This window comes from Alligator mississippiensis, chromosome 1 (genome assembly GCF_030867095.1).
Source record: "Alligator mississippiensis isolate rAllMis1 chromosome 1, rAllMis1, whole genome shotgun sequence".
Taxonomy (NCBI): domain Eukaryota; kingdom Metazoa; phylum Chordata; order Crocodylia; family Alligatoridae; genus Alligator; species Alligator mississippiensis.
The window spans coordinates 106941765-106964929 of record NC_081824.1 but is presented as its reverse complement, the minus strand read 5'-3'; the positions used below and the strand labels follow the sequence as shown (position 1 = coordinate 106964929).

At 42.6% G+C, this 23165-nt stretch overlaps 1 long non-coding RNA gene across 3 annotated transcripts in view; it reads right to left on the bottom strand.

Annotated features, from left to right (window-relative positions):
* The window catches only part of LOC109281138 (uncharacterized), a 72885-nt gene that overhangs the window by 34610 nt on the left and 15110 nt on the right, over nt 1–23165 (bottom strand). For 2 of the 3 annotated variants that reach the window (XR_009461571.1, XR_009461569.1), the window contains exons 2-3: nt 2207–2385; nt 1502–1668 (exon numbers count right to left, since the gene is read on the bottom strand). This is a non-coding gene — a long non-coding RNA (uncharacterized LOC109281138). The remainder of the gene's footprint in view (nt 1–1501; nt 1669–2206; nt 2386–23165) is intronic. The other variant, XR_009461572.1, reaches the window with a different exon arrangement.

The following is a 23165-nucleotide window of genomic DNA, read 5'->3' as shown; positions in this document are numbered from 1 at the left end:
GCTGCACAGGGGGAGGGGGCATGGCCCAGACCCATGGGGCGGCAGGGAGAAGGGACATGGGCTGCCCCTGATTCCCTGCACAGGGGAAGGGGGCATGGCTTGGCCTAAAACAAGCTACACAGAGGGAAGGTGGTGTGGTTCAGCCCTGATAAGGCCATGCCATGGGAGGGTCATGGCCCGGTTCCAGGCAACTGCACGGGTCTTGGAAATTTGGCAGTGGGTTGGGTGGCAGTATTAGCTGCTACTGATCCTCAGCCACCATATCCTTGACCAGTGGGGAGCCCACAGGCCAGATTTCAAGGCTCCAGAGACCACAATTGGCCCCTGGACCACAGAATACCCCTGATCTAAAGGAACAAGAATTTTGATTTTTGGTGCTAATCAATTCAAAACTAATAGTGTTTTGTAATCTTATAACCAGTATTCATAATTAATTTAGAACTGCTGCATTTTGATATTTGTAGGAGCACTGCATTAATAACCATTGTGATATTAAGGTCTTGTAGTCATAATTATTAGGGTTAAGTACAGACATTCAGGAGTTTAATTGGGCAGTTCAAAATGGCTGCCCAATTTAAATTTAGTTCATCCGGATGCCAACCTTACACTTACAGACCCAGTCTCAGTGACCAACAATCAGTTTAAACCTGTAACTGTACAGAAGTTCCAAGCATGCATGCTAGTTTAAAAATTGCAGAACCCAATTTAAGAGAAATCTGGGTCTATGTACTATCAGACTCATTCAATTTAGGTCAAACTGGTGCATGGAACATCTATCCACTTCCCCTGAGTAGCCCCTGGGCTAAGAAAACCCGGCCAATGGCCCCAGCCCCAGGGCTGTTCATTTCACTCCCTCCTTACCCAGCACTAGTCTATTTTTTGCCCCAACCTGGCCCCTTGCTTCCCTCCAGCCAGCCATCTCAACCCCCATCCCATCAGCTGCTCCAGGTACAGCTGCTTTTATCAGCATTTGCCACTGCCAGAGTTGAGCAAGTAAGTCCCCACCCCACCCCACCCACAAGTTGTGCCTGCCCTTCCCCCACAGCACCTGTGGGTCATGCCTGCTCCCCCATACCCCACCATACCCCACCAATGGGTTGTGCCTGCCCCACTAATCCACCCATTGATCGTGCCTCCCCCCCATTCCCCATCAGACTCCCGATCCTCTCCAGCCTGCCTGCCCCCCCCACAACTTACCTGATACTGGGCATCCATTTTGCCCCCCAATACCCCCTGAATGTCTGTACTTAGCCTAGAAGAGCAGCTTCTGCATTTTTGCCACATACAGAAGTGCTTTGCTAATTTAGTTTGTCAGTCAGTTTACATTAGTTTGTTAGTTAAAATATTATTATAGTTAATGTGTGTTTATCTATTTCAGTTCAGACCTTCAGTGAAAGTTTGGAGTATTGAACTTTCAGAAAGGCATTAACTAAATGTCACAGAGACATAACTACGAATCTTGGCATACTGCACTGCAGTGGGGTGAGTGTTGAGCGCTTACCTCCTTATCAGTGGCTGCCTTTGTAGCATGGGCAGCAAGGGGGCAGGATCTCCAGGGAATGGTATTCTAGCGCCCTATCTAAATCAGTGCCCAGGGTTAATGCCTTGCTTTCCCATCCCTCGTTATGCTACTGAAATGTCATTGCTTTAACATCTAATGCTCAGAACCTATAACAAAACAAAATAAATGTTATCAGAAAATTAGTTTCAGACAGGAATCAACCATTCTAGATGATCCGGTGAAATTACTAAACTCAGTTTGAAATCTTATTACAGTATGAAATCTCAAGATATCCCCAGATATCATTCAAAAGGAGACCTTGCTCCCTGAAAGCTTCATATCACACTCTGCCAGACAGAAGTATTTTGTTTCTTGTCCATGGGAGCACCAGGGGGAACTCAGATTCTATGTCTGATAACTCTCACACCATCCACAGCCATTTTAGTTAAGACAATATTGTAAAAAAATAATTTGCATACTACTGAGAGGACAAACTTGCATTCTTTCAATTTTTCTTCCCCTGGGATGGCCTCAATCTTTCTGCATCTCCATGCTGTGAGATTTAACATTCCAACTTTTACAACTATGTCTGGAATTACATGATGACAATCCCACATTTTGTAATAATCTGTTTAGTCATTTTTCAGCTTATCATGCACCCCTGCAGTCAAAGTCATCTCTAGAGGAAATGATATTGAATATTACCTTTCTTAAAGGAAGGCACATTTTTACCAGTTGCAATGGGTTGGTTATCACGTATGCATTCAAGGAATGTAATACACGTCTCTGTGACTCATGTCTGTGGTTTTCAAAGAAGAAGCAGAACATTATAGTTTGGGGACCACAAGCCCTGCTGCTTATCCTTCTGTCCATAGCCTTCATCTCTGAAAGAAAAGGTAGGAGGAGAAATTTTCAAGTTCTTGAAAGTCAGTAGGACAGTCGATATGGCAGAACAAGGCTCAGGAATCACTTGGATGCTAATAAAATATTTACTTCTGACATAATGGACAGAGCACAGGACTAGGACCGAGGGTCTTCTGAGTGATCCTCTCATTCATTCATCACATGATTTTAAAGAGACAAGTACAGAACCAAGATGTCCTTGAATTAGCTGCTACTTTTTCCAAGCTAACACAGCCAGACAGGTGGGGGAGGAGATTGTATTTGCCTCTGGAAACTCATAGATCTCCTACTCCTTTAATAGTAACCTAGTGTGTCTCTGGGAGACAGTTCTTATTTTGCTCTGCCAAATTGCAGGGCTCTCCCATTCTTTCAAAGTGCAGCATTTCAATACCTTCAGAGGTGAATCTTAATTAGGATGACCATATGTCCCAGTTTGTCTGGACCATCCCAGATTTCATAAACCACTCCTGGCCTGTTGGTGAAAATTGAAGCCCCAGAAAGTCCCAGAATTGCAAGGGCATGGGGCACAGTTGGGCAGGGTGACTCTGCGCAGATGGGTGCTCCAGGCATATGGGTAGGCAGGCACTGCTGCTGCTGTGCAGAAGTAAGGCAGGTGGACTGGAGCAGTGCCCACCCCAGCCTGTCCCCTGCCTCCAGCTGCTGCTTAGGAGGCGCTATGGTGTGAGGTGGGGTGAAGCCTGCTCTATTCCACCTGCCTTGCTTCCACACAGCAGCAGCAGTGCCTGCCTGCCTGCCTGCCTGTTTGGCGTACCATGCCACTCTTCCTCCCTGCAGGAATGTGCCGCATGCCCCTGTTCACTTGCCTCTACCTGCAGTGTCATCACTGATTTGGGGAGGAGGGACCAGTGTCCTGGATTTCCTTTAAAATAATACGGTCACCCTAATATTAATTCACCCAGGAAGTGCATAGTTCTCCCCTCTCTCAGGTGGGAAATTGAGCGCAGCCTAAGATACTTCTATTCTGTCACACTTCAATTTGATCTAATGGCATGAAAGAGCCATCTTAGTAGGATTCAGGACCTGAGCAAGGAGATATCTTGACTTTAGTGTAATGGAAACCATCCCTCCACCATAAATATCCTACGGCTTATGCCCAGGACATGGGAGACCAAGCTTCATGTCTATAGTGGTGGTGACCAACCCATCCAGCCCCATATGTACCCAATCCAGCCAGTGGATCAACACCATACACCCAATCTGGCTAGCCAACTGACTCTACATGCTCCTCTATGTCCTCCTCTCATTCAGCCATGGACCAGCCAGGGACCAGCCCCACACACTGGCGTGATCCAGCACTATGTTCTCCAACCCATGGGACTCCCCACAGGTCTGGCAGTTTAGCATCGGGGAGCAGTGGCAACATTAATTACTGTGGCTTGCAGAGCTCCACAGGCAAGATGACACGGCTCCTTGGAACAAATTGAGCCCATGAGCCATAGGCTAAGCACCACTACAGTACCATCTCTAAAGTGCCATTTTGAATGACCATCTCTATTTGTAAACCTATTAGTAAGTCTACATTACCTCTCTTTGAGATTTCAGCTCACCACAGAAGTAAAAAGACAGTAAAGAGAAAGGGCTGAACACCCAGACATGGCAGTTTGGTAAATAAGCAGATGGAGATTTCATAACCTCACACAGAATTCATAAATTGCACAGACTAATTCCTCAAATCCTTCCAGGAAGAAGTATTCTCTGGATGTTTTCAAATTATCAAATGCACTACACTGTGCAATGCAGCCAAAAATAATTTTTAATATTTCGAGCAATACATTTAAAGAAAGCAATGTTCGTATGATCATAGGAAAGTAGGGCTGGAAGAAACCTCATGAGGTCACCTGATCCAGCCCCCTGCTCAAGGCAGAATTGTCTCTGAATAAACCATCCCAAGCAAATGACTGTCCAACCTGGTCTTGAAAATACGATCATAGGAAAATAGAACAGGAAAAAAGGAAATACCTATAGAAGAGCACTGAGTACATTCTGAAGGACAATATTGTTGCTAAATCCAATAGAACAAGATACCTGAAATGTCCTTAAATCCTAAAAAAAAAACAACCCAAAAACCCAAGAAAAACCCCAAATCTATTTAAAAATAAGCTCACATTTCTAGCCTCATTTGGCCATGTGCAACTTTGTACGTGCAATTTTATGCACAAGGACATTTGTATTCAGTCTGTGTGTGCAAACAGAGTCTATAGAAGAAAATATTATTTGCTTGCACAATTGACTGTTGGCAAACAAATACATGTGCATAAAAGCATTCATACAAAAGGGAATGAAATTTGAAATTTTAGACATAAATCTGCTATGTAGTGGCTCACAGCTAAGAAAAATTACATCTGAAAATAAATCTGTAACAATTCAAGATCTTTTGAACTGTTCAATAAATCTTAAATCACAATTTCTATACTCTGTTTTACATTTTCTCTCCTTGCATTATTTATAATTATTATTTCTGGACAGCTTCCCATAATGTTTTTATGTTAAAGGTTATATTTACAAATGCCCCTAAGAAGGTTACAATCTAACTCCTATTACGCGTTGTACATCTCTCTCCCATTATTTCCATATTTGCCAAGGAAAACATATTTGCTGCACTATCTTTTCTATTTGAGTTACATTTCTGATTAATTAAATACTTCAAATGAGAATTTTAGAAGTTCCTGACTAACATGCGAGCAGAAGTACCAGGGACATCATTGATCTTTCATCTTCAGTCACTTTATTTCCTTTTGAAAAATCTCTTCCTTCTTACTTTCCTCTGTTTTCAGTGGTATTAAGGGAAGAGGCATGAGAACAATGATAATCCCAGCTCTAGCCTTATTGACTACAAGAGAGCTAGAATTTAGCTCCAAGAAAGGATCACACCTTCTTGAAAACATATGTATTGGATTTAGAAAACATAAGAAAGAAAAACTTCAATTACAACTGCAATAATGTTTTGTGCCCTTTTTGTTCTCTCCAAAATGCCCAAAGACTTTCAGAGTCTTTGCAATTATTGTAGCAGAAAAACAGGAAACAAAAGAAAAATGCAGTGCCTAAGAAAGTGCAACATTTCTTTTTGCTTTATAAATAACCCTTCTGTGTCCTTGGGCACCATCAAACATACCTTACTTCTTTTCATAACATCAAGATTTTATCTTTTGTTTTTAAACTTTGATCATCTGAAAAGCATATACTAAAAACAAGGGAAAGATGCACATATTTTTAATAATTAAAGTTACCATTTTTATCTGTAGAATTGGCAAAGTGTATGGATAAATTTCAGGTTGGATCCAGGGAGAGGTGTACATAGCCAATTGTTTAATCTTCTATTGTAACTGCTGCTGAGATTACCAGCTAATGTCTGACCTGTGGAGTTAGAGGTTAGATGTGATGTGATGTGGTGAGGCATGCTGTTTGGGGCACTGTGCTGGGAAATCAGAGATGCAAGGTTAAAACCTCTTAGGGAGATGGATTTCTGAAACTTAGGTCTCCTGATTGAGTACCCTAATCACTCAGCATTTTGGCAAAAATATGGGTGCATCCCCTCCATCTAACACTTGCTTGTCATGTGTTTCTGGCCAGCTATATGTTCAGGACTCACATGCTTACACATCTGCCATGGATTCACCCTAAAACCAAGTTACTTTCTGGGCTCACCATATGGCATACATGGATAGTCCGCCAAAGTCTCTCCTAAGGTGTTCAGTTTCTGTTTGTAGCTAGGGTGAAGCTGGGTTTATGTTGTCATTTTCTTATCTGTGTGTGTTATGATATTTGATATGAATGTACCTTCAAAATGTCATGATGTATCTGGAAGATAATCAAGTGAGGTATTTAGCACACACTCAAGGCATTGATTGCCTGCAAGGGAAAAATCAATACCTTTGCTCCTCTATAGCAAAGGCATTGTAGAGAAATGGCCCATGAGGCCAGAGGAATGCTAGGTAGCCAGGGAGACCAGAAATTTCTGGAGGGTGCTGATGGCTCCTGATTAATTAGAATAATGCTGATGGAGGAGAGGGGGGCTGGTCTTAGAGGCTTTTTTTTTTAGAGACTAGCTAAGATAGAATCAATGTCTTTGAATCTCAGGCTTTAGGGGTTCAGTGACCCCAGTTGCTAGGGCCAGGAGAATCAGCAGGAAGGCTGATCTCTAAAACACTGGCAGGTCTCTTAGAGGGGCTGAGCTATGGCCAGATGATAGGGTAAGAAACTTTGCCTGTTTTGCTTTTCTGTCTCCAAATCTATAGTTAATTTTGCTTGTCTAAATTTTTATACTATGTAATTAATCCTTTTGTTATTTGTCTCCTTATTGATTGCCCACAGGAGTGGTTTGTGGGCAAGTGATATTCCAGGCTAGCTCTCTCTATGGAGAGGGGAACCTATACTTTCTTTTCAACTCCCAAAGGGAGGACCACAAGAAGCTGGCAGATATTCTTTTGCTGTGTCTGCAAGGTCTGGTATAAGGAAAGCAAGGCTGAGGTAGGGAGATATACCAGGGCAACTTCAGTTTGTTCCATGGGGCAAGTGGAGACTGGAGAGGAATTCAGGCCTCTGGGGGTCTCCTGCAGATGGGTTTTTGACAACATCCATAGCTGTGCACTTGCCCAGGATTATATATTCTACTGTGTATGTTCTCCTATTAATTTTTTCCTCCTGTATGCAAGCATATTCATGTGTGCAGGCTGCAGGGGAAGCAAAAACACTACCTGAAATTAAGTGCCAAAAATGTCACTTATGTGGTGAGAAATCTGTCATTTAGATGCACAAAGTGAGATAGAATTCCACCCCTAAGTAGTGATAGAAATTATAAATGAGAAATGTCCCTAGCTAAGGAGATTGAGGAAATTGGAACTGGGAGTTGTCCCTCAGTTAGAAAGTAGCTAATTAATACGAGAGACAAAGGGTCTGCAGAAGTTCACCTACTGCTCCACAATAAAACTTGTTGTTAGCTCATCTCATTCATGCCTGATTGTCTTCACTGAACCCCACAATGACTACAAGGTGTCAGAAGTGATGAATGAGAAAGAACTTGAAAGAATTTGAGTTTCAAACTGAAAAATAATTTGGGAACTTGGATAGGCATCTGGATAGGCATCTGGCAGGGGTCATCTGACCCCAGTACTCTTTCCTGCCTAGGCAGGGGGTTGGACTTGATGATCCATTGAGGTCCCTTCCGACCTGAGCACCTATGAATCTGTGAAACTGAGAACAAGCAGAGCAGCCCAGCCAGGTAGAAGGACAGAGACTTCTGCAAGTAATCCTCCTGCACAAGAATAGCCTAAGTAAAAGGATAGTTAGTTATGGAAGTGTTGCAACCTCCATCTACCCTTCTTCCGTTAAGCAACATAGGAGAGAAGTGGAAAGTGTTCAGACAAAGGTTTGAGTGGTACCTAGCAGATATAGGAGCAGAAGAAAAAGTAATAGTGCAAAATCATCAGTCTTCTGACATACTGAAGTTCTGGCTGTTTATAACACCTTTACCTTCAAAGGTGGCCAAAATATGCAGTTAAATATAATACTGTCTAAATTTGAGGAGTACTACATATAAAAAAAGAATGACTCTTGAAAAACACAGATTTTTTTATGTGCAAACAAGTACCAGGAGAGAGTAGAGTCTGTATGTTACTGAACTAAAGAGACTAAGTAAAAATTGTGCTTTTGGGCACTTGGCAGCATCTCTGACTAGAGATAGAATTATTTGTAGCACTGCAGACTGGTACTACGTTACAAGAAATGCTACAATACAAGGGAGATTTGTTCCTAGAAAAGAAAATCAAAATTTGCAGGGCAGCAGAAAGTAAGACGACCCAAGCTTCAAAGCTGAATGTACCAAAAGGGGTCGTCCATGAAGTAGGCATGAAAGAATACAGCCAGAAATAGCAACCTCACAGGTTAGAATTTTCAGCTGGTAAGAAGTCACTTCACAGGGAGGAATTTTTTGTTGGTAAGGAAAATAGTAAAGGAAAGAGAGCTTTACTGTAAAAGGTGTACAGTATATGTAGAAAGCAATATAGCCCCAGATGTTTTGCTGCATTTTGAAAGCTCTGTTATAACTGTAACAGAAGAAAGCAACCATTTTGCCAAGTGCTGCAGATCCCAAACAAAAACCTCAAATGCATACAGTTGAGCATATACTGGAGGAGAAGTTCTTGTAGACATGGAGACATGAATGACACATGCCCCCAGAGGTTGGGCGGGGGCACGGCGATCACCTGCAGGCAGCAGTGGTGGTGGCAGTGGCAGTAGCATGGCAGCGGCGAATGGGGAGCTCCCACAGGTGGCTGTGGCGGTGGTGGGGGTTGGGGAATGCCAACTGGCAGTTGGCAACCACCCACAGATGCCACCGGCAGCATTGGAGGTGGCCAGCAGCGATTGGCGACCGCCCACAGATGCTGCCAGTGGTGTTAGCGGTGAGGGGGGAGGGACGGGCAAGTGGTGACCGCCTGTAGGCACCTCCGGCAGCATCAGCGGCTCTTCTGTCATGGGGTGCACGTGCATGCATCCCCTGTGCATCAGCAATGTATGAAGGAATCAAACAAAATCAATTAAAGAGACTGGATTTTGCCATTGGAAATGCATGGAACAGTGGTTTACTTTAAATTGGACACTGTAGTTCAGGTTAATATGTTACCAGTTACATGAATATAGAAAATTAAAATTGAGACCAAAAATTAGTCCAAAAAACATTAAAATAACTGGCTATTCAAGAACAAATATACCAGTGAAAGGTATATTATTGAAAGGACCAATTGTTCCAGAATAAAAGAAGCAACCATGTCCCTCTGGAACAAAATGTACCTATGGACACAAATGTAAATATATCATCCAGAAGGAAATCAGCCTCAGTGGTCTGTAGTTTATGAATTTTGGGCCAGGTCTAGGAGCACAACTGCCAAAACTGCAAGTGAAAGTGGACAGGTAAAAAAGCAACAATGTTCCATGTAGCACTAAGATTAACGGCACTTCTAATCTCAAACGTACCATTCCAAAGTGGCAACTGGATCCCAGTATAATAATTCAAGTCCATAAAACCTTGAAGGAAAAGCTTCCTGCCATAAATAAATTGGAAATTAAGTACTTTTGGTAATTAAGGGGAATAGGAAAGTAAGTAATAAAGACTCATTCCAGAGTGACGTGCTAGTAACCTCTGTTCTGTAGATGGGTATTAAAGGATGTTTGTGTTAGTCATTTTTGTAGTTATTGTTAACTGAGGAGATGTAGTGATAAAAGTTATAATTTAGAGATGCTCCCTAACTATGAAGACTGAAGAAGTTGGTAATTGGAAGATGGTCCTTCATTTAGAGAACAGTTAGTAAGGCAAGAGGCTCTTCTGCTGCTCTACCATAAAACTCATTGTTTAGTTCCTCTCATTAATGCCTGAATGCCTTCATTGAAACCAGAGATCAATACACCTTTGATGTTGTGTCCTCCAGACATGTGAGGAAAGAAGAAGGGAGCACACACTTCTTCAGTGAGCTCACATTCTTGCCTCCTGGAGAAAGGTCAGAAATAAATTCTTTCTCAGCAGCTCACCACTTACCAAACATGGCCCTGAGTTGGAAGGAGAGGAGAAAAAAAAGCTTTTTTGCCTACATTTTGTAGAAGGCAAAGAGAAGAATTATTTTTTCTCCCCTGCTTCATGGGGAGAAAAGAAAGGATCTTTTATATTTCTGGTATTAAGCTGAATATGAGCCAACAGTGTGACCTTGCTGCCAAGAAGGCTAATGGCATACAGGCCCACATTGGTAGGACTGTTGCCAGCAGATCAAGGGAAGTGATTATTTCCTTCTATTCAGCACTGGTGAGGCCACATCTGGAGTATTGTGTCCAGTTTTGGGCCCCTCACCGCAAAAGAGGTCAGGAGAGGTCCTGGATGGTTGGAGAAGGATAAACATAGTGCCCATATTTAAGAAAGGGAAAAAGGAGGATATGGTTGCTCAGAGCTCCAGTATGAAACTGGAGATAGGCCTGTTGAAAGTCTCTAGGTTAGGGTCAGAGGAGACAGTAGAAAGGACGATGTTGTAGTGGGGGTCTGCTTTAAACCACCAGACCAGGAGAAAGTGGTGGATGAGGCTTTTTTCAAGCAGCTAGTGAAAGTTTCCTGATCATAGGCCCTGGTTCTCATGGGGGACTTCAGCCACCCTGACATCTCTTGGGAGGGCAATACAGCAGTGCAAAGGCAACCCAGGAAGTTTTTGGACAGTATTGGGGACAACTTCCTGGGGTAAGTGCTGGAGCAGTCAACTAGGGGCTGTGCTCTTCCTGACCTGCTGCTCACAAACAGGGAAGACTTGGTGGGGAATGTACTAGTAGATTGCAACTTGGGCAACAGCAACCACAAGATGAGTGAGTTCATGATCCTGAGGAAAGGAAGGATGGAGAGTAGAAAAGTAAGGACCCAGGACTTCAAAAAAGAAGACTTCAACTCACCCAGGCAACTCATGGGCAGGATCCCCTGAAAAGCCAGTCTGAGTGGGACAGGAGTTCAGGAGAGCTGGCTGTACTTTATTGAAGGCTTTACAGAAGCGTTATTGAGAGTGCAAGAACAAGCCATCCTGATGTGCAGGAAGATTAGCAAGTATGGCAGAAGCCCAGCTTGGCTAAGCAGGGAGCTCTTCAGTAAACTAAATAAAAAAAAGGAAGCTTATAAGAAGTGGAAACTTGGACAAATAACTAGGGAAGAATATAAGAACATTGCTCTGGCATCCAGGGGTGAAGTCAGGAAAGCCAAAGCACAATTGGAGTTGCAGCTAGCAAGAGACGTGAAGGCTAACAAGAAGGGTTTCCTTCTACAAGTCAGTAACAAGAGCAAGGTGAGGGAAAGTTTGGGTCCCTTACTGAATGTGGGAGGCAACCTAGTGACAGAAAATAAAGAAAAAGGCTGAAGTACTCAATGCCTTTTTCACCTGAGTCTTCACAGGCAAGGTCAGCTCACAGACTACTGCACCTGGCAGCACAGTTTGGGGAGGAGGTCAACAGCCAACAGTGGTGAAAGAACAGGTTAGGGCCTATTTAGAAAAGCTGGACATACACAAGTCCATGGGACCAGATAGGATGTGCCCGAGGGTGCTGAGAGAGTTGGCTGATGTGATTGCAGAGCAGCTGGCTATTATCTTTGAAAACTCATGGCTATCAGGAGAGGTCCCAGATGACTGGAAAGGGACAAACATAGTGCCCATATTTAGGAAAGGAAAAAAAGAGGATCTGGGGAACTACAGACCAGTCAGCCTCACCTCAATCCCTAGAAAAATCGTGGACCAGAGCCTCAAAGAATTCATTTCTAAGCACTTGGAGAAGAAGGTGATTAGGAACAGTCAGCATGGATATCCCAAGGGAAAGTCATGCCTGACTGCCTTCTTTAATGAGATGACCTGTTCTGTGGCTGAGAAGAGACCAGTAGATGTTAGGAGTGTGTGAAACAGGCCATATTCCCAGACCCAGGAGGCATCAGTCGCTGAGCTGGGGGGTTGCAGGGGGACCCCATGCATGCTCCCTGGCGGACCCAGAAGTGGACCAGAAGCACTTCTGGTCCACTTCTGGGTCTGCTCCTGAGAGCACTGAGGATTCCCCTGCACTCCTGTGGGATGCTCCATCTGCTCCAGCATCACAGCATTCACGAGCTGCCTGGTACCTTGAGGTATGTAGAAAAAACATTTAAAGCTGTGTCTATGTCCAAATTATCAAATCTTTCTGAATCGATTCAGAGGGGTCTGAGTTGATTCGGAGAGATTAAAGGGTCTAATAATTCGATTCAGATTGGGAGATTCAATCACTGAATTGGGCCAAATCTCCACTGAATCAAATCAGGGACCAAGGTGTTGCACAGCCCTAGTAGATGTAGTATACAGATTTCCCTTGCCAGCAATGGTTTTGAGTATCTATGCTTAATATTCTGTATACCACTTTGGCTACCACAGTATACAGTTTCGAGTAACCATGGTTTTCCATGGCCGCGCATCAGCTTGCCAACCATGCTGTCCCGGGGATGCGTGTAGTGGTGGTGCTGGTTGGGTGGGGGGACACTCTCACATGGAAGCTATTGCTCATCGCACCACTTTTCTATGGCTGGTCATAGCTCTGCAGGCTGCTGACCAGCCAATCACGCACCACTGGGGGCTGGCACAAAGCACCCCCACCCCGCCATTCAGACAGGTGGGGGCGGGGAAGAGCCACAGAGTGTTGCGTGGTGCCAGCAGTGCCTGGTGCATCCCTTCCCTTTCCTCTCCCCTGGGTAAGAGGCACACATGCTGGGGGAGACCCCATCGCCGCGCCCCAGGCATGCTTCATCCCCACCCACATGCACATACCCCGTATGGCCTGAGTACCCCTAATGGAAGGTGTATCCCAGGTTGACAAACCCTGTATTAAAGGTAAATAAAAATGACTGATATACACTGTATGTTTCTTTATTATTCATATTCAGGTCCCTAACCCCATTTCTCCCATAAGCCTTTTGTCTTACCAACCACTATTTTGCCAACCATGGGAACTTTCAGGAACCTAACCCCCGCAGTTGACGAGGGAAACCTGTACCTTTATTTTAGCAAAGCTTTTGATATAGTCTCCCACAGTGTTCTCACAGGCAAGCTAAGGAAGTATGGGTTGGATGAATGGACTATAAGGTGGATAGAAAACTGGCTGGCTGGTTGGGCTTAGAGGGTAGTAATCAATGGCTTGATATCTAGTTGGCAGCCAGTATCAAGTGCAATGCCCCAGGGGTCAGTCCTGGGGCTGTTTTTTTCAATATCTTCATCAGTGACCTGCAAGATGGCACAGGGTGCACCCTCAGCAAGTTTGTAGATGACACTGAAGCTGGGGAAGTAGTAGATATGCTGGAGGGTAGGGCTTGGATTCAGAGTGACTTAGACAAATTGGAGGATTGGGCCAAAGGGAATCTCATGAGGTTCACAAGGACAAGTGCAAAGTCCTGCACTTAGGAGGGAACAATCCCATGCACCAGTACAGGCTAGGGGCTGACTGGCTGGGAGGCAGCAGCTCTGCAGAAAAGGACCTGGGGGCTACAGTAGACAATAAGCTGAATATGTGCCAGCCGTGTGCTCTTGTTGCCAAGAAATCTAACAGCATACTGGGCTGCACTGGTAGAAGTGTTACCAGCAGTTCAAGAGAAGTGATTATTCCCCTCTATTCAGCAGTGATGAGATCACATCTGGAGTCCTGTGTTCAGTTTTGGTCACCCCACTACAGAAAGGATGTGGACAAATTGGAGAGAGTCCAGCAGATGCCTGGGGCACACGATATGAGGAGAGGCTGAGGGAACTGGGCTTATTTAGTCTAGAGAAGAGAAGACTGACAGGGGATTTAATAGCAACCTTCAACTACCTGAAATGGGGTTCAACAGAGGATGGAGCTAGACTGTTCTTAGTGGTGGCAGATGACAGAACAAGGAGCAGTGGTCTCAATTTGCAGCAAGGGAAGTTTAGGTTAGATATCAGGAATAATCTTCTCACTAGGAGGTTAGTAAAACACGGGAACAGGTTACCCAGAGAGGTTGTAGAATCTCCATCCTTGGAGGCTTTTAAGACCCAGTGGGTGCATCTACATGAGACGCTAACTGTGCAGTAGCTTAATAATACTGAGCCACAGTGCATCACAGCACAAACAGTGTTAATACACTATGGCACAGTATTATTAGGCTACTACACAGTAGCATCACTAACAAGGTGTTTGCTGGCACTACTGTGCAGTAATGGTGGTTACTGCACATTTATTTAGTACTTGATTATACAAGTACTAAAATAAATGTGCAGTAACCACTGTGCATTAATGGATGCGTAGACATGCCCAGCTAGACAAAGCCTTGGCTGGGGTGATATCACTGGGGATGGTCCTGCTTTGAGCAGGGGGTCAGACTAAATGACCTTCTGAGGCCCCTTCCACCCCTAATATTCTATGATTCTATGGGCCTTTTTACACGTGCTTTGGGATGTGGTACCGGGAGCTTTGATTCGTGAGCTGCGCTGACTAAAATTGCCCACACATCACATATATCAGTGTCCCTGCCCATCCTTGCTCTGAAAAAATCGTGGTGGGGCACTTTGAACTAAAGCTCATCGAATGTGTTTTATTCCAAAGGCCCTTCCCCTCCACCCCCCGCCCACCACCATTTTTTCAGTGTAGGACACTCATACATGTGATGTGGAAGGCTGCCAAAGCACATCAATTTCTACGCTCCAATAGACTCAATTAATCGAGTTTGCTCCAATGCGCTGGATTTCCAGAGTGTTGGAGCAGGCTCCCTGCACATCTATAGGAACCCTATAATTCTATAATAGCACATAACTGTCAATGTACTGCTGCTAGGTCTTCTTTGTATTCAAAACAGTATGGAAAATGACCACCTGCCTCCTCTCTACCCAGAGTTCTTGGAGTTGCACTTGAAAGACTTAAAATGAATCACTACTGGCCAAACTTACGGCATCTTTATCTCCTTGCCTTGGAGGCCTTTGACTTCCCAAGCCAATGCCATTCTGCAAGCTATTATCATGTTCCCATCTGTCTTAGTTAACACGTAGTGCCAAGCTATTTGTACTTAGATCTTTCAACCTTTCCTGAATCTTTCTGAATCAGTCTTTGCAAGACTGTCTGACAGGAGAGGAAAGCAAATCTTGAGTTTGGAAGTAGAGCTCACATAGTAGCTATTGTAACAAGGGCCCGTGTAAATTCCATAGGTCCCTTATACTGCCTGTCCCTTTGTCTGAATGAAAGAGTGTGGCAGACAGGAATACCCATGGGAGACAGTGAAGCAAAGAGGTCTGTTCTTGGAAAAAAACAGCACTGAACAGCAAAATTATTGAAAGAGCATGTTGTAGGTAAACCTGGCAAAGGGGAGAAATGAAGATATTTTCTGCTGTTTGTTGGCAAAGAAATCTCTCCCTCTCTCCCTTCCTCTCATTTCTGTTTGTGACATAGTGGTTGATAGATACCAAAAGGGATGGTCTATAGATTCTTAATATTTAGTTCAAACTTCTAGAGAATATGGTTGTACCCAAATGCACTAATATAATGATTCAGAGTGGAAATAAGTGGCTTACATTTCTAATTGTTTCCCTGTAAGACTATCTTTTGCAGCTTCCTTAAACATACCCTTGCTCTCGTCTATGAGCATGCTAATTTTCAACATTCTGACAGTATTTATTATATATATGATATATATGGAATAGTTTGTGGATAAGGAAAATGTAAGCCAAGCTTTAGCCACACTCAGAAATTTGTTCTTTGAGACCAGTTTAATGACACAAAACTAGACTTACCGGATGCTGAAACAGAATTTCTGTGGAGCATATTCCACATAAACTTTATGTTTTGATGAACAGGAGCCTTTATGAATTGCATTGTCAGCATTTGAAGTACATTTATGGATATTTTTTACAGTAGTCATTTTTATGCCCCATAGATTACTGACTGTTTAATGATTATAAATTAAAGCAGTACCTTAACGTTGCTATAGAGGCGCTGAGGTTTTTTTACCATTTATAACTTTTAAATACATATTTAAAAAGGAATGCAAGGGGAAACCTGCTATTTCCCAAGGGAACTGAGGTAGCTGGAGGCACCTGATTGGAAATTGGCAAAAGATAGCTTGCAACAGTTTCTTCAGAGTTGCTGTTCATGTGTTTTATTTAGTCAGTAGTGTGCTGAGCAAGGACATCCTACAATATAATCTTTACTGCTGATTGGGTATTAGGTATTCCTTGGGTGAATAGATTAGCTTCCAAAAGTTTCTCCAGAGCTGCTGCTCATGTGTTTTAGTCAATAGTGTGCTGAGCAAGGATATCCTACAATATAATCTTTACTGCTGAATGGGTATTAGGTATTCCTTGGGTGAACTTTCATTTGACCTCCCAGACAAAGAAGGCCACAGATATTTTTAACTGGATCAAACCCAGGTGTACTAACTACTACTATTTTCTTCTTAATTAAGACTTTTTAGTTTCAAGCTTGGCCTAATAATACATTATGGGAAATAGGTTAAAATTACAATTTTTGTTCCTCCGTAATTTAAGAAGCACCCTTAAATAATGTAAATTGTATTCTGTAAAATATGAGACTGCATTAACTGACTGCATTAATTTTTACCCTTTACAGCTTTTAAATATATATTTAAAAAAAATATATATATATATATATTTAAAACTTGTGAAGGGTAAAAAATTGCCAATTAATTTGACAGTTAATCCAGTTTCATAATGCCTGCAAGGTGTCATGCTTGGGGTTGCTGGGAGTGGGACGTAGGGGGCGCTGCATGCATGCGTGCAGTCGCTCGCATGTATGTGGCCAGGAAAGCAGCTTGGCAGAGTGGAAAGCAGCTCCCTGCAGGTAAGTAAAGAAGGGGCATGGGGGAGGGAAGGGGTGTGGGGGAGGGGCAGAGTGAGACCCCCCATAGTGAGGGAGAAAGTGGGGCAGGAGTGGGGCAGGGGTTGAGGACTCTGCCCATCCAGGATGGTGCATGGGATCCAGGGACGAGGCAGTGAGTGGGACAAAGGCACAGGTGGATCATCCAGAGGGTGCAGGGTGGGGAGAGGGGGCAGCTCCCCACTGCTGTGCACAGCCCCTGGGGGAGGTATGGGGGGCATGTCTCCCTCCAGTTTTGTGTGCGGGGTGGATACAGGCTGCCCACTGTGGGCCCCACACCAGCAGCGAGCCCCCTGCCCACCCAGCAGCAGTGGGGACAGCAACTTGTGTCTCCCACTGCCAGGTGGGCAGAGGGTACATGGCCGAAGCAAAGGCAGCAGAGCAGAGAGCTCTGAACCTGAAGCAGGCAGTCCACCTCTGCCCTTGCACTGCTCAGCTCTACTCCGGCCATGGCAGGGGTCAGAGGGGTAGGGAGCAGGGAGGAGAAGTGGGCATGTGCCACTCTACCCACAACCAGGCCAGGTCCATTCAGTCTCTTCCATGGGGCATGGAGGCCCGCCTCACCACCAGGAGGGGAAGGATCACCACCCCCTCCCCCACACAAGTCCATACATTTATGTTTATCATGCAGCGTTGGGGGGCTCCAATTTTCTGTTTGCCCCAGGCCCCAAAAAAACTTAATTTGCCACTGCTGCCACGCAATGCTACTGCTCAGAAGTCACTAGCTACTGCACAGTCAGCATCTCATGTAGACACAGCCAGTATGAAGAGTAAGGTTGCAGAACACTACCAGCCGCAGCATCTGCAGTCCCACCACTGTGGAGAAAATGATCACTTCAGCCAGAGTCTCTTGAGTGTTTAGTATTAGGTTACCAACTTTCAGGGAATCCCAACTTGAGATTCAAACTACAGAAGTACAAACTCAATGAGATGTTTCATTGGAATGAAAGCCCCTCCCTGAAATCGGATGCAAAATTCCTAGCTCCGTTTCCTCTCTCACCATCTCTCCCTTTATACATAGATGGAGTTTTGGCAGTAATGATCCTGATCCATATATATGTATGTTATATATGCAAAATTAAGGGCTTTTCCTTTAACAATACTGTACTTTTAGTTATTGTATTGACCATTATCTGTTTATTAAACAGTATAAAATAAACAATCTGCTCCAAGCTCACAGTAATGCTGTATAAAACAGAAGCACTGCACGCAAGGCAGCAGATCGTACTATTCCATCTAGCACTTATCAGGCCTCATTTGGAGTACTGTGCCCAATTTTAGGCACATTTGGGACATAGAGAAACTGGAGAGGATACAGAGGTGAGAAAGAAAAATGGTAAAGTGGTTGCAATGCGAACAATATGAGGAAAGGTTGAAGGAAGAAGATATATTTAATTTGGCAGAAAGGGAGATTAATGTGAGAAGTGGTAACAAAAATATTTAAAAGGCTGGCATAAAGCAGAGAAAGAAAGTTCTTCTCCCATGCCACAGAGATCAAGGACACAAAGTGACAGGTTTGAACTACAATCAGATCAAATTTCAGGGGGGCAAAAAAATGTTCTAATGATATGATTAGGAGGACAATGAAGAAAGCTACTTAGGAAAGCTGTGGAATTTCAGTTGTTAGAGGTTTTCAAAAACAGGCTAAAATAGCAAGCCCTGCACTAGTGCAAAGGGCAGGAGTAGAAGACCTGATGGGACCCAGTGATTCTATCCTTGTATGAATCCTTGAAAACACAATGGACGCAGAATAAATTGTTTGAGCTTACATTTAATGAGAAAAATGCTTCCCTCTGTCAGCTACTATGACCAAGAGTGTTAGCCCCCAACAGCCATTCCACATACCCATATACCCAAAACTCTGTTCACCCTTATCAGTAGTCAAAATACCATTAAATGGATCAAGCACCAAGTATCTAAATAAAAACTTGAAGATCCGGCTGCAAACTTTATTCATCTACCCAGCTAAAACAATAGAGTCTTCTCCACTTCTTAGTAAATCCAAAAAAGATTTCAGAAACCACCAAAACAAAATCCCCTCCCTCATAGGAAAATTGTCTCATAAATGAAGGTGTTTGTGTAAGTGTTCATGGTATAAATCAGAGTTTGAGGAGGACTGCTGTAAAGCTAAAGGTGATTTCATAGAAGTCTTTGAGGAATGCAAGTCCAAGAATCATTGTGCTGATTTCCAACAGATCAAGAAGATTAAAATAAAATATAAAAATGAATAGATAGAAAGAAGAAATAATATCAAATGAGGCTATATGAGGAACTGGTAGCCACAGGAAAAAATAATTATAATCAACATTTTGGGCAGATTATAGCCAAAGGGACAAAAAAATTACTTAATTTCTGATGTATGTGTTTCTGAAGGTACGCAGGTTTCATTTTTTTAAAATAAGTTTAACAACTTACTCATTGCTGGTGAAAGAAATTATGGCTTCTCTTTGAAGGACATTTTATGTTAAGTCATACACACAAGCACACCATAACCCCATGTCTGAATATCAAGTAAAATCATAATGGAAATCCTTCAGCCTTGATTTTCTTCCCTCTTCAAGAAATTCATTGATCGGTGATATCCGAATCTGACAAAATAATTTTAGAAAGTATTTATCCAAAGTACTGGAATGAAAATATAAAAGCCCCAATTTCTAAAAATGGTGATATGACAAATCCTGCAGCATATCATTCTATTAATCTTATGTGTATTCTAACCAAAATATTTGGAAGACATTTACTTTTTCACCTTTAGACATAGATTTCTGAAAATAATGTTTTAGGAGAAAAAGCAGGCCATGTTCAGAGAAGGCCATTTTTGCATAGACTACTGCTAAGTGTTACATTATAACATTATATATAAAAAGATAAAATAATTATATGTAGCCTTCATACATCTAAAGGGCACTTTTGACTTCATAGACTGGTTAAAATTATGGAAAAAACTAGCAATAACATTAATGGATAAAGCTCTCTTATAATTAATCATTACTTGCTATTCCAATACAGCTTCTAGGGTGTGTTATGGGATTGGCAGTACCATGTCTAATAGTTTTCCAACTTAGACAGGCATGACAAGGATGTTTGCTCACTCCATTATTTTTAATATATTCTTCAATGGTTTAAAATGGGCTAACAGGGAATCAGTTCCACGTACCCATGATATTGAACAATTCTATCTCTGTCTTGCTCTATGCAGACAATATATTATTAATGTCACAATCCCAAATAGGCCTCCAAGGGTTATTACAAGTTTATCAGCAGTATTGTTCCTCATAGCTTGGAAATCAACACTACTAACACCAAGGTACTGGTTTTGGGGAATGAAAGGAGGAAACAAGTATGGCTTTTAGAGGAAAAGAAATCAGAGCTGGTGTATTCATTTAAATAGCTTGGAATCTATTGAAATAAAAAGATAGAATAAGCATATTGAAAAAGTAAGCAAAAAAAAAAAAAGCTTTGGTGCAATTTTACCCTTTTACAGTATGATGGGTAGAAGGGAGGTACTGGCATCAGTAAAAGTCTACAGACCTAAGGTAGAATCCATTTTATTGTATGGAGCAGAACTATAGAGTACTGGCTCCATGATTTATCCAAAATAGAAAAAAAATCTCTTAGTATTTTTTCAAGTGACTTATCTCTACCTAATTCTAGAGTGGGTGGAGGGATCATGCACTCTGAAATGCAACCATTTAAAGTAAGTTCCTTAGCTCAATTAGGAACCCTAAATTATTGAATGAGTTTTTACACCTATCAGATATCCTAAAAACTGAATTTTAGAAGCCTTTCCTTTTCCAAAAAAATCCTTGTTTATGTGATCAAATAACATCTATATTCTCTACCAGACAAATGACCTGGGCAATGTGCTACAGTCATTAACCCAATATTTCCTCTATATTTAAAATAATACATTAAAGAATTAAAGATGTCAACAAATAGATAGATATACAAGATGTGATATTTTCAAAAATTCTCCCTTTTTGGGGTTAAAAAAGCACTTTTTTGACCTTGAAATGTGTCTAGCTGTGGTACATTACTAGACTGTGGTTCACTCTAATGAGATCTGCAGTTGTCATGGACAGGTGATCTCAAACCCCATATTCAGATAAAATATGCTCTTGCTGGAGAAATGAGATAAATTACTAAAATCACCTTGTTCATTCATAGAAAAAAAAAAGGAAAATGACTTTCTCCATTAGTGAAAAAAATACTGGGCTAATAAAGAAAAAACAAATGTGGCTTCTCTCCACCAACTTACAGTCTGTCCTATACTCCCTAAGTGTATTTGCATTATTTGCACAAAGAATAAGGGTCAAAATCAAATAGAATTTCCCTTTTTATTTTATCCCACTGCTTCATTTATATATATTTTTGTAACATCATTTTATATGTAATATTTTAATTGTGCTTAAACTGAAAGAATGTGCAATCTTATTGTATGCTTTTACCAAACCTATAAATCACATATTATATACTATTTTATATATATATATATATATATATATATATATATCACTAGCCAATTGCCCATCAAGAATGATGGGGGGGGGGCAGGGAGAGCAGGCTCGGGGCCAATGTGGGGAAGCCGCTGTGGCCAGGCCCACTGTTCCACCACCGCCCGCCCAGAGTGGGCCGGCTTTTCCCATGCTCAGCCCTGCTCCCCCTCCACGTTGGGCCTAGACCTGCTCCCCTCCCCCTGGCATTGGGCCTGGGCCCACTCCCCCCAACCCCATTACCTGCAGGGAGCAGGGCAGGGGGGGTGAGGCTAGCCCTGCTGGCCTTGCCTCCGCCCCGCTCCATCCCCTGTGTCTCCTCTATCATGGCAGTGGGCTGCCTTTTGTCAGAATGCTTCTTTGCACTCTGTTTGGCTGTTTGTCAGCCAATCAGACCATGAATAAAGTGTTACAAACAGACAGACAAACTTAGGCTTTTATAATATTAGAATATATCATTGTTAATTTTATTGTATTGTTCTAGCAAAAGCTGTAAACAAACCACTACTACTACTGCTACTAGGGATTATCATTGTGATCACAACTTCACTGCCATTAATTGAAAAATTGAAACTAGTCAAACAGAAAAGCAAACTTAACCAATAGACATGTATCCCTATGCCTAATTTTTTGCTGTCTCAGAACTCTTTATTGACAAGGGGTTTGCCCTCCACTCTCTGCTGCAGAGGGTGGTAAAACCCTGGCAGGGACAGCACCCCACCCTCCCAAGTAAGGAGTCGGGGACAGAAGCCTGGCAGGGGATGCCCTCTGAGGCAGATGAGGGCTGGGATCCAGTGCAGGCCTAGAATGGAGTTTACCACCCCGCTCCACCTCACAGTGCTGGCCCTAGGCTGGGGTCTGCCCAACACTCCAGTCTCTGCTCGAGCTGAGGGGCAAATGTCTTGCAGGGCTGTCAAACCCTAGCTGGGGTCCCATGCAGGACTGAGAGAGGGTTTAATAAACTCCCTCTCTCCCTGCCTCAGTGTGTGAGTCCAGGGCTGGGGTGTGGCCATGCCCCCTCCACTCAAGTGGGAGGCAAAAACCTGGCAGGGACTATTCCCCCAGCAGGCAGCAGAGGGGAAAATGCTGGCTCCATAGCAAAAAGGCCTTTGTACTTTAATATTATAATTAGACACTCTGGGAAAATTTAAGTGAACAGCAGAAAAATACAATGATATTAAAGTGCTGCTATGTTGCATATAAAAGTGAAACAAGGTCATTTTTCCTCTGTAATGATAGCAAATAGAATTGGAATAAACTTTCTTGCCGTTATGTGTGAGATAAATGAAATACAAAATTGTCATCAAGTTCCAATAAGTAAGGGAACAATTATAATAAATGGAGCATTATAAAATTTCATTGCATAGTAATCTGACTTGTGAAAAATTACAGCTTCAAACTTCTCTACAGATTTTATTGCTCTTGAGTTATGTAAACTTCACCTTTGCCACTGGGCAAACAATGCTGTACTAATGGACAAATAAATCTTCTCTCAGTATTATTTCAAGACACCAGGACTAGAAAAAATCATTATACATTTGATGACAATTGCAATATCGAAATGATTTAGAAGCAAATCTCGTTCCAGGATTATACAGATAAAAAGAGATCAATAAAACTGTGTTTGTAATTATCATACAAAAGAAATAAAAATGAAGATACAATAGTTACAATGGAATCAAAACTGAAGGCAAGGGACAGCTTTCTTTGTGCTTCATTTCACATAAAACAAAGGAAAAACCCTTCCTAAAAGTATGTAAGGTCAAATCCTGGCCCCAGAGAAGTCAAAAGAATGTTGTCATTGATTTCAGTAAGGACAGGATTTCACCTATAATGCTTAGCATTTTTCAGGTTTACTTTTAGCCCATTGTCAACTGGATACTTGT